The sequence below is a fragment of the Jaculus jaculus genome, chromosome 6, assembly GCF_020740685.1.
Source record: "Jaculus jaculus isolate mJacJac1 chromosome 6, mJacJac1.mat.Y.cur, whole genome shotgun sequence".
Lineage (NCBI taxonomy): Eukaryota > Metazoa > Chordata > Mammalia > Rodentia > Dipodidae > Jaculus > Jaculus jaculus.
In genome coordinates this window covers 10,032,089-10,043,283 of record NC_059107.1, presented here as the reverse complement: position 1 = coordinate 10,043,283, position 11,195 = coordinate 10,032,089, and the positions used below count along the sequence as shown (strand labels likewise).

At 44.3% G+C, this 11,195-nt stretch overlaps 1 pseudogene; it reads left to right on the top strand.

The window, feature by feature from the left end:
- Positions 1–3,807: 3,807 nt before the first annotated feature.
- LOC123461733 lies at positions 3,808–4,435 on the top strand (annotated as a pseudogene).
- Positions 4,436–11,195: the final 6,760 nt, after the last annotated feature.

The following is an 11,195-nucleotide window of genomic DNA, read 5'->3' as shown; positions in this document are numbered from 1 at the left end:
ATAATCTCAGGTATCTCATAAGGAGAGAACCCTTTTGTAAGCTGCACATAGACATGTCAGAACCCCCTCCCCTGAGAAATCACAGAGTGAGATATTATGACAGGTCTTTTATCAAGCGTTACACATCTCCAAGCACTGTAACTCACAGGTGTAAAGCATGTAAGTATGATCTCTTAAAGACTTTCTGTTGAATGTCAGACTCCACTTAAATCACAATCCATGCAAAAGAATACTGCTAATACATATATAGAAACACCTTTTACTACAAGTTAGACCTTAGGTGGCATTTGCATTTACAAAGGGGGGAATCCAAAAATGATGATGAATATAAGAAATGTGAGAAGTCACTAAGATTTTACCTGAAACAACTAAGAAGTTCTGTTAGCAGTGTGCTCATGTCCTTTCTGTTTACTTTTCCTTGACTCATCTGTATATCAGTCTTGTTTGGGAGACTGTTTATCTGAGCTATAGCTGAGAGTGAGCATGTGATGACTCCTGTTTCCATCCTTTCTATCTCCCAAACTTATAATGGGTTCTCACAAGTTTTAATGCAGAGTTGGCCTGAATTGCATAGTGGTTGTCTGTGGGAGCCATCTATAGAAGGGGACTGTGATTTAGGAATTTGTTTTAAACTGCAGATTACAGAAATCCACATACATGTTTATGTGAATCTCTTTGAATTGAGCATGTAAAGTAACATTCTGTGTGATCTGCTTTCTACACATGAGCTGGCTCATTTTTAATTGTTGTTCAGAACAGTTGATATTTAAGAAAATTCACTTAGAAGATAAGACTTCTATTAGCCCTTTTCTATTTTCATATCAGTTTATGTGGCAAAAAGTAATTATGTAAAATTTCAGTAGAAACAGACTCAAATATACATTTCTTTTTTTAAATGTAATTTAAAATTTTTTTTGTTTATTTTTATTTATTGAGAGCGACAGAGAAAGAGGCAGATAGAGAGGAGAGAATGGGTGTGCCAGGGCCTCCAGCCACTGTGAATGAACTCCAGACGCGTGTGCCTCCTTGTGCATCTGACCTTGGAATGACTTAGAAGGCATCACACTGCTTGGAAGAAATAATAGGAGTGCTCAGCACTGCAGTATCTCTATCACACCTTCCAAGGCTCAGGGTCCAATGTGAAAGAGGTGGCAGAAAGAATGTAAGAGCCAAAGGAAGGGTAGGGCTCCTTATAGTGTGCTCCTCAAGACACAAAATGGCCTGGATATCCATGTCCTCCCAGTGCTTGACACTACCTACACAAGACCATCATAACAGGAGGAAAAGATCATGACATTAAAATAAAAAAGAGACTGATTGAGAGGAGGAAGCGATATGATGGAGAGTGGAGTTTCAAAGGGGAAAGTGAGGGGAGAGAGGGAATTACCATGGGATATTGTTTATAATCATGGAAGTTGTCAATAAAGAAGGAAAAAGAAACCAGGTGGATACAAATCCAAACCATAATGGGAAACCACAGTTATAATGACTATAATCGTAATGATTAGATGGGGGGCTGGAGAGATGGCTTAGTGGTTAAGGCACTTGCCTACAAAGCCACAGGACCTAGGTTCAATTCCCTAGGACCCACATAAGCCAGATGCTTAAGGGGCCACAAGTATCTGGAACTCATTAGCAGTGGCCAGAAGTCTGGTGCACCCTTTCTCCCTGCCTATTTCTCTCTGTCTCTCTCAAATAAATAAAAAACTATTAAAGAAAAGATTAAATACTGACAAAATTATATTTATTGGTAGGAAAATTTAATTCAAATGCTACAAAAGTAGGAAAGCTGGGCTGAAGAGGTGGCTTAGCATTTAAGTTACTTGTTTGCAAAGCCTAAGGACCCAGGTTTGTTTCCCTGTTACCCACATAAATTCAGATGCACAGGGTGGTGCCTGTGTCTGGAGTTCATTTGCAGTGGATATAGAACTTTCTCCTGCCCCCCCCCCCCCCGTCTCTGTCTCTCTCCCTCAAATAATAAAATATTTTTTAAAATGAAAGTTTTGTAAACATCAGCCATTGCAAACCAACACTCTACTTGTAATACATCCTCAAAAAATGTAATTTCTATGTAAATGACAGTGACATTGCCACACTGTTTGCATCACATTTCACAGGATCATAACCTAAATGTCTTATCAAAACATGAAGGCAGGGCTAAGGAAATAGCTCAGTTGTGCACATACTGTCAAGCAGTGTTTGGAAGAACACACATCACCCCAAATATGATTTAAAGGAGGCTCAGGGAATGCACCCGAGTACTCCCACTGTACCCACAACTTTTATTCAGTTTCAGGCAGTCAAAATTATGGGGAGTCTGAGCATAAGACAGTTCATGAGTTTGCATCAGATCAGATCATGAGTTGTTTGTTTATGTTAAATACATCAGGAAATCTTTGGAGAAGCTCTGAGTCTCTGCCATCAAGGAGCTCCACCCAAAGTGCACAGCCTTCTATGTTCTCAGGCATACCTTGTGCAAAGATCACCCTCTTGTGTGTTAGCTTGATATTCAATGTCCTCCTGCCCTTTTTTCTTTCTTTTTTCCGAGGTAAGGTTTTACTTTAGTCCAGGCAGAACTGGAATTCACTCTATTCGCAGAGTGGCCTCTAACTCATGGTGATCCTCCTATCTCTGTCTCCCAAGTGCCAAGGTTAAAGATGTGTGGCATTATGTCTTGTTTTCCCCTTTTCTTTTAAAAGTGGTCTGAAGAGCCAGACATGTTGGAGAGTAAATATTTTTAGGTCAATCCCATCAAATTACCGCACAGGAGATAAATATTATGTCCACAATCATAGTAGGATTTGCTGTGAGAACATTATGTTTTTCCCTTGCAAGGTATTCTTCCGCATGTCCAGAAAGAACATATTTTTGAACATTAAAAAAATTTAAAAAATGGGCTGGATGGATGGCTTAGTGGCTAAAGTGTTTGCCTGCCAAGCCAAAGGACCCAGGTTCAATTCCCCAGGACCCACATAAGCCAGATGTGCTAGGGGGCACATGCGTCTGGAGTTCGTTTGCAGTGGCTGGAGGCCCTGGCATGCCCATTCTCTCTGTCTGTCTGTCTCTCTCAAATAAATAAATAAATAAACTTTAAAAAATAAAAACTTTGAAAAAAAAAGAAAAATATCTAAAAAGAAATGGTCAGGAGTGCTGGTGTCCACCTTTAATCCCAGCACTCAGGAGGCAGAGGATCACTGTGAATTCAAAGCCAGCTTGGGACTACATAGTGAATTCCAGGTTAACCTGGGCTAGAGCGAGACTCTACCTCAAGAAAAAAAAAAAAAAAAAAAAAAAAGGAAGTGCCACTGGGCTAATGAAACTCCTGACTAGTTTTAAAAGAATTTTTTAAAAATATTTTTTGTTCATTTTTATTTATTCATTTGAGGGTGAGAGAAAGAGAGAGGAAGAAAGAGAAAGAGACAGAGAGGGGATGGGCGTGCCAGGGCTTCCAACCACTGCAAACAAACTCCAGACACATGCGCCCCCTTGTGCATCTGGCTAACGTGGGTCCTGGAGAATCAAGCCTCGAACTGGGGTCCTTAGGCTTCACAGGCACTTAACCGCTAAGCCATCTCTCCATCCCTAAAAGAATTTTTTTTATTTGCCAGTGGAGAGAGTATGGATGTGTCAGGACCTGTAGCCACTGAAAATGAACTCCAGATTCACACAACACTTTGTGCATCTGGCTTTAAATGTGTACTAGGGAATTGAACCTGGGTTGTTGGGCTTTGTGAGCAAATGCCTTAACCACCAAGCCATCTCTTCAGCCTTCCCTTAGTTTTTTTCTGCAGCACCCTCAACCTTGTCATGGCCTCTGCTGGTCTGCAAATCTTGGAGATTGTCCCAACTTTGTTGGGCTGGTTAAATGCGCTGGTATCTTGTGCCCTGCCCATGTGGAAGGTGGTTCGCAGGGGCTGTGGATGTCCTCTGTGGTGCAGAGCACTGACCAGATATAGTGCAAGGTGCACGACTCCCTGCTGGTGCTGCTTACGGACCTGCTGGCTTCTAGAGCCCTATGTTTCCTCACCCTCCTTGTGGCCCTGCTTGGCATGCTGGTCTACCTCTCTGGTGCCAAGTGTACCACCTGCGTGGAAGACAAAGATTCCAAGGCTTGCCTGTTGCTCACCTCTGAGATCATCTTTCTCATCTCTTGGATCTTGACCCTCATCTCCATCTGCTGGACTGCCCACACCATCATCTAGGACTTCTGTAGCTCCCTGGAAGCTGATGCCCAAATGTAGGAGCTGGGATTTGGGAGCCTCCCTTTACCAGTGCTGAACAGAGCTCAGGCCTTTTGCTTCTGAGGGTGAGAGGCTGCTGTGCTGCACCTGCCCCACAAGAGGGTCTTGGAGCCCCAGCAATTACATGGCCCATAGCTGCTCTATATTCCTCCTCTTGAGGCCCTTTCAAGAACCCCACCAAGAACTGCATTTGATGCCTGTGGGATAGGGTATCTGCTGGCCAAGGAGCATATGAGCTGGAGCCATCACATAATGATGTCCTATAGTTTTGTTTTGTTTTTAGAGTACTGGGTATTGAACCTGGGTCCTTGCACACATACTAGGTAGTGGAAGGATTTGAAACTTTGTCCTATGAGAGGCCTTGCAGTGCTGTAAGTACAGCTTGATGGACTATTGTGGTCAGAGTTGAAAGACCAGAATGCACTAGGAACTAAGGACTGAGCTTTGGCTTATGAGGATGAGAAAGAGCTATGCCTAGACTGGGCTAGAAGCAGTTTATGTGAGAGGCTTGTTATAGCCATGTCCTGAAAAGTTGTGCAGGGGTGCATTGCATAGAAATGGACTGGTGTGAGGAGAGGGATATGGCACAGAAATGAAATCTTTGGGCTGAAACTTCTACCCTTTCAGCTGCAATTATATGAGATTACAACATTTGAGAATGGGCCAGCTGACCTGCACCAGGGCTAACAGGAAGGATGTAGACTCTTTCAGAGGGGCCTGAGTGAACAAGGAATGTCCTGTTCTTCAAAGACTTCTTTATTCCCCCCCTGGATTAACAAATTGGCACCCTACCTGGTATTGTGGAGTATAAGAAATACAGGAAGAGAGTGTCATTGAGTTTGCAACACAGTCTTGGGTTTTGGAAATGGCCATTGGGCATGTGAAGCAGGTTTGCCTGCATGGAGACCCAATGGAGCTGTGAGGATGAACTGTGGGTTGCAGTGGAAACCCAGTGGAGATGCCAGGACCATGAGATGGCTGCTAAGGAAAGCTGCCGACCCTGGATGAAGTTTTCCAGGACTATGAGTAGCCTAGCTGGAGGGATGGAATTGGAACTCCAGAAACTTGTTGCTGGTTAGAATTATTGGGCTTGGAGACTTGTCATTGAGTAGAGTTGTTGGAGTTGGAGCTACAGAGTTTGATGTTTGCCCTGGTTGTTTTAAATCTTTTATTGGTTGAATATTTCTTTGCTATGCCCAATGCCATCTTTTGCAGTATGAATGTGTATCTGTGCCATTATGGGTTTTGGGGGGGGAATATTTGATATTATGGCTCAGTTAAAAGACCTTGGACTATGGGGATGTTTGAACATTACAGAGATTATAAAAACTATGGGGACTTCTAAAGTTAGACTGAATGTATTGTATTTTACATCATGTATGTAGGTCAGGGGCAGAAGTGGTGGTTTGATTCAAGTGTTCCCCATAAACTTAGGTGTTCTGAATGCTAGATTCTCCACTGATGGAGATTTGGTAATTAATGCCTCCTGGATGCACTGTATTGTTGGGGGCGGGCTTATGGGTATTATAGCCAGTTTCCCCTTGTCAGTGTGTGGCACACTCTCCTGTTGCTATTGTCCACCTCATGTTGGCCAGTGGGTGCTGTTCACCCTTTCCTTATGCTATTGTTTTCTCCTGCCATCATGGAGCTTCCCCTCAAGCCTGTGTGCCAAAATAAAACTTTTTTTTTTTCCCCAACAGCTGCTCTTGGTTGGGTGATTTCTGCCAGCAATGGGAACCTGACTATAACACCTTCATTAACTGCTCAAGATCTTAAAGGATTAAGAGGACACCAGTGGAAGTTAAAGTCTAGGGGACAAACAGAAGTAATATGTGCCTTCAGGAAATAAAATTCTTACCCTCAAATTTAAAGAAAATGAAAGTGGAATAGGGTTGGAGAGAGTGAGAAGGAAGGAGAAGGTGAAACAGAGAAAGAAGTCAGGCGTGGTGGCACATGCCTTTAATTCCAGTACTCGGGAGGCAGAGGTAGGAGGATCGCATGAGTTCAAGGCCACCTTGAGAGTACACAGTGAATTCCAGGTTAGCTTGGGATAGAGTGAGACCCTATCTCAAAAAGCCCGAGAGAGAGAGAGAGAACAAACTTAGGAGAAACATATGTTTTCTAACCAGTCACAGTGTGTCAACTGCTTCCTGCCTGTATGGCTTTATATTTTTAAAAAATTTGATACTGTGATCAAAAAAGAAACCCCATTGTGAGGGCCAAAATCATCAAACCTGCTTCATAGGCTTTTGAATGCCCCAAAGGAACTTTTTTTCTAATTGGTCTTGGTTACAGCTGAGAAGTCTACAATCAGTAACCCCATTCCTAAGGGACAAGGAGGCTGGGAGTCAGGTAAGTTTGCTATGAGTGAAAAATGGCTTTTTGGCCCTTTCCTGTGTGACTGAGTTTCCTCACTATGTTGTATGATCCTCACACCTGTGAGGTGTCCTCTTTACACGAGTGCCAGGAACATGGCCCTGAGAAGTCAGATTGAGATGTGGGCTCTTCACTGTGAAGTATACAAGAAAATTATGTCGAGAAGAAGTTTTTGGAATGGTTCCCTAGTCTAAGGCATATATGAGTGCCACATAGGATGTATGAAAAGCAGTTTCTAGCATTTCAAAATTGAGCCAGCTGGCCTGTAGAGGACCAGGGCTTAGGCACATATGAAACAGCTGTCAGGGAAGCATGTCTGGAAGGAGTAAGAACAAGGCCGTGGCGCACAAAATCTTGGCCTGGGACGAAGCTGAGACATCTTTCCTGGAGTTATAGGCTGCGTGTCTATTCCAAATTGACAGAGAACTTCAGCTGTACAGACAGCTGCAGAAAGTGGTTATGCCTGGCTAGGTGATATTGATACAGTATCCAGACAGCTGCTCTGCATCAACTGCTTCTCACATCATGAGTGGAATTGTGCTGTCCCCAGCTTCTTCCTGTTGAAGGACGTGCTATCTGTGTGTCTTCAAAACTGTCCTAAATATGTGTAATTTCCAAGCCAGACGTGGGGGCACATGCTTTTAATCTCAGCACTCGGGAGGCAGAGGTTGGAGGATCACTGTGAGTTCAAGGCCACCCTGAGACTCCATAGTGAATTCCAGGTCAGCCTGGGCTAGAGTGAGACCCTACCTCGAAAAACAAAGCAAACAAAAATAAAAGTGTAATTTCCAAATTTCCAACTTGCAAGTCCCGAAGTGAATTCTTTCTGCATTTACAGAGTCTGCATTTGAATTAGTGGACCTTGCGTGGAGTCTGTTTCGGAACCGAGCAAAACATCTTGCTCCAATGCTGCTGAGGACACAAGGGCAGGACCCCTGGGAAGAAGCTGTCACCACCCTGTCCACAGCAGAGACAGGGGAGGGGCTGCATGTTCTCATCTCAATTTCCCATTACCCCAGTTGAGTGCCTAAACTTTTATTTTTGTGTCATTTGTGGCCAGTGGTGATAAACAGCAACCCTCATCTAGGTGACGCAAAAGGTCTTGGATTAGTACTCAATGCTGGGAAGCCAGTGTTGGTCCTGAGTCGGTTATGAGGTGTTCAGTCTCAAAACAACACAGCTGGGCAGCCGTCTTTTAAAAATATTTTTATTTATTTAGTTGTAAGAAGAGAGAGAGAATGGACCTCCACATACACCATTTGCCATTGCAAGCAAACTCCAGATATATGCACCACTTTGTGCATCTGGCCTTACATGGGTACTGGGGAATCAAACCCAGGCTGTCCGGCTTTGCAAACAAGTACCTTCAACCACTGAACCATCTTACCAACCCATGGGAAGCCATCTTTACACCACCAGCCTCCATCACACCTTAACCCTATGGGGCATCAAAGCCAGCATGATTGTTTATGTACCATGTGTACAACAGGAATCTGAGGAGCTCCAGATAAAAACAGGAGTCATGTAGGGTCACATAAATGGAAAGGAGGCTGATTGTCAACACAGCTCTGTCTCCTCAGACTCGGGTTGTACTGCATTCAGGGCTTTCCTGGAAGTGGACCCAAGGCTGCATTTTCGTAAGTATATAGAGTGAAGTATGTGGCCTAGGAGGACTGGGGGCAGTCAGAAGCCCACAGGGGGACTTTGGCAGGTATTGTTGAAGAACAGAGTATAAGCCATAACACCTTGAAAAAGTGATGTTAGACTAGGAGTGGTGGCACATACCTTTAAGCCCAACACTTGGGAAGCAGAGGTAGGAGGATCCTTTTGAATTCGAGGCCACCCAAGACTACAGAGTGAATTCCAGGTCAGCCTGGGATAGAGTGAGACTCTACCTCAAAAAAGTGATGTCACCTCCTTGGTAACTGACCCCAATAGAATACAGAACCCTGGTAATCAGACATCACAATCTAGAGACACACCCTCACCTACATTTCCTGAGGAAAGGGCAACCCTCAGAAGGAAAAGATGTTCTTCTGTTCTGTCCTGATTTGAAGCTCTTCCTGGGAAACTCTTCCAGTGATTCAGCATTTGCTCAGCCCTTACACATGCTTGGATATTTGACAAGAGGTTTCTTAGACAGCTCAGGACAGTCCATCAGGGTGTTTACACTTGGGCCACATCAGGCCAGTGTGGACACCAACCCTTTAACATGTGGGACAGAATTGAGGGTTACTTTCTATAGATTTCTATAGATTATATAGGATTTTAGGTGAATGAATTTCTTGTGAATGAATTTCTCACTCTACAGGTTGAGCTGGAAGGGGTGGGAATGACAGACAGGGCATGTTTGTCTGCTCAGATGTCCATCTGGAGACTTCAAGATGTCATCTGGCATTTGCTGGAGGGAACACAACTCCTCCCATGTGCCTCATCTTGGGTACAGGTGGCTAATGTGGCTGGTTGATGATGTTTCTTGCTCTGGCTTCCTGACCCTTCTTGCAGAGCTCCATGAAGACCAGCAAGGAACTGTTGGTGAATCCAAGTAGACCATTGACTTGGATAAGTAATTGCTGAACCCTGGCATGAAATGTCCATGATACGTGGAGCCTTTTGTGAGGATCAAATGGATTCAGTAGGCATCCTGACTGAATTTCTTGTTCTCCCACAGAACATCTGGAACTGTGTCTGCATAGCCTTAGGCCTGGAACTGACATCCCAGAGCACAGGCCTCTACTTTGAGGTTGTCCCCAAATATAAAGGACTGGACTCGTAAGCCTACTATATCTGTTCCAACAAGTTGTAGGCACAGTTTGGGAGAGTAACTCCCATGCCTTCACAAAGGCCCAACCTTTAGGGAATTTTTTCCCTCAAATTGTGATTTGAGCAGTCAGGCTCAGCCATGTCTCTTTAACATCTACCTGAGCAGTCCCTCCAAATATTAGCCAACTGCGGACTGCCAACTTTGAAACCACTGGAGGGAAGCAAGACTGTGGATGTCCCTCACTCATAAACAGCCAACACCAGCCACCTCTACTGAACTTTTTCTTATCACTCACCTGTTCTTGCAGCACCCAAAACTCTGTCAGAAGCACCAGATATTGGCAAGTTAGGGAGAGGGCTGCACAACCCAGGCTACCTGACCAGACTATTCTAGACTCCCTCTGTACAAAAGGCCACTGCAGACTGATGGCACAGCACAATTCGGTGGAGCAGGGGGAGCTGGGTCTTGTGTCTCACATTATAATCATAGCAGTTGGGAATTTGAAAAGGGATTGCCTTGATTTGAGGTCAGCCTGGGACAGACACAGAGGGAGAAACTGTCTTAAATAAGAAAAAGAAGCAAGACCCACAGATCTTGTGCATTTCAACCCTCCCGCCCCACCCCACCAAACAAAATTCCAGGTGAAGGGCTGGAGAGATGGCTTAGTGGTTAAGGCGCTTACCTGCAAACCCAAAGGACCCAGGTTCAACTTCCCAGGACCCACGTAGGCCAGATGTACAAGGGGGCACACACAGCTGGAGTTTGTTTGCAGTGGCTGGAGGCCCTGGTGCACCCATTTTTTCTCTCTCTTTCTACCTGCCTATTTTTAAAAGTTTTGTTTATTTTTATTTATTTATTTGAGAGTGACAGAGAAAGAGAGAGGAGGTGAGAGTGGGGGGGAGAGAGGGAGAGAATGGGCACGCCAGGGCCTCTAGCCATTGCAAACAAACTCCAGATGCGTGCATCCCCTTGTGCATCTGGCTTACTTCCTCCCTGGGCTGGCTGGGATACAGCAGACCTTAATGCCTGCCTTAGTTCTGCTCTCCCTCTTCCCCAATGTACTTCTTCCATGCAACTACATTTCCAGATCTTCCTTCTGGCTGAGTGAGGACAATGATGCTATTTATTGTGTACAGGCCATAGGACAATATCCGAGATGTAGTTGGCAGAGTAGATGCAGCTGTTGATTTGGCCAGTGAGGGCCACAGCCCAGGGACAAAGACAACATGAACCTATATGTGTTTGCTTGTGATTTGTACATGTGTTTTCTCTGGTTTTCCCATAAGCCTATCGCCTTGGCCCTATATCACCCTACAGATTCACTTGTTTTGATATTCATGAAAAGCTTTGCCCAGGTCTTGTGTTTGGACTATGTGATGCCATCTCAGGAAGATCAGAGTGGCAAATGCAAGTATATTCCTCTAGTGTTTTGGGGTCAGATGATCCTATTGTTTAAAATTTTCTCTTGCATATGTATTTACCTATATGTATGTGTACATATGTACTTACACACACACATTTGAGACAGGGTATTGTGTGTCCTAGCCTGGTCTCAAACTCACTATGTTGCCAAGGATGGCCTCGAACTTCTGATCCCCCTGGCTCCACCTCCCAAGTGTTGGGATTATAATTGTTTACCACTATTCCTGGTTTATATAGTGCTAGACTTCAAACCTGGGGCTTAGTGCATGCTAGGAAAGCATTCTACCAACTGAGATACATCCTAGAACCCATCTTTTCTGTGGATTCTTTTCACTGGTTTTGGTCTTCCAATAGAAGTTCCAAGATGAAGATTATGATGGGATAAAGGTAAC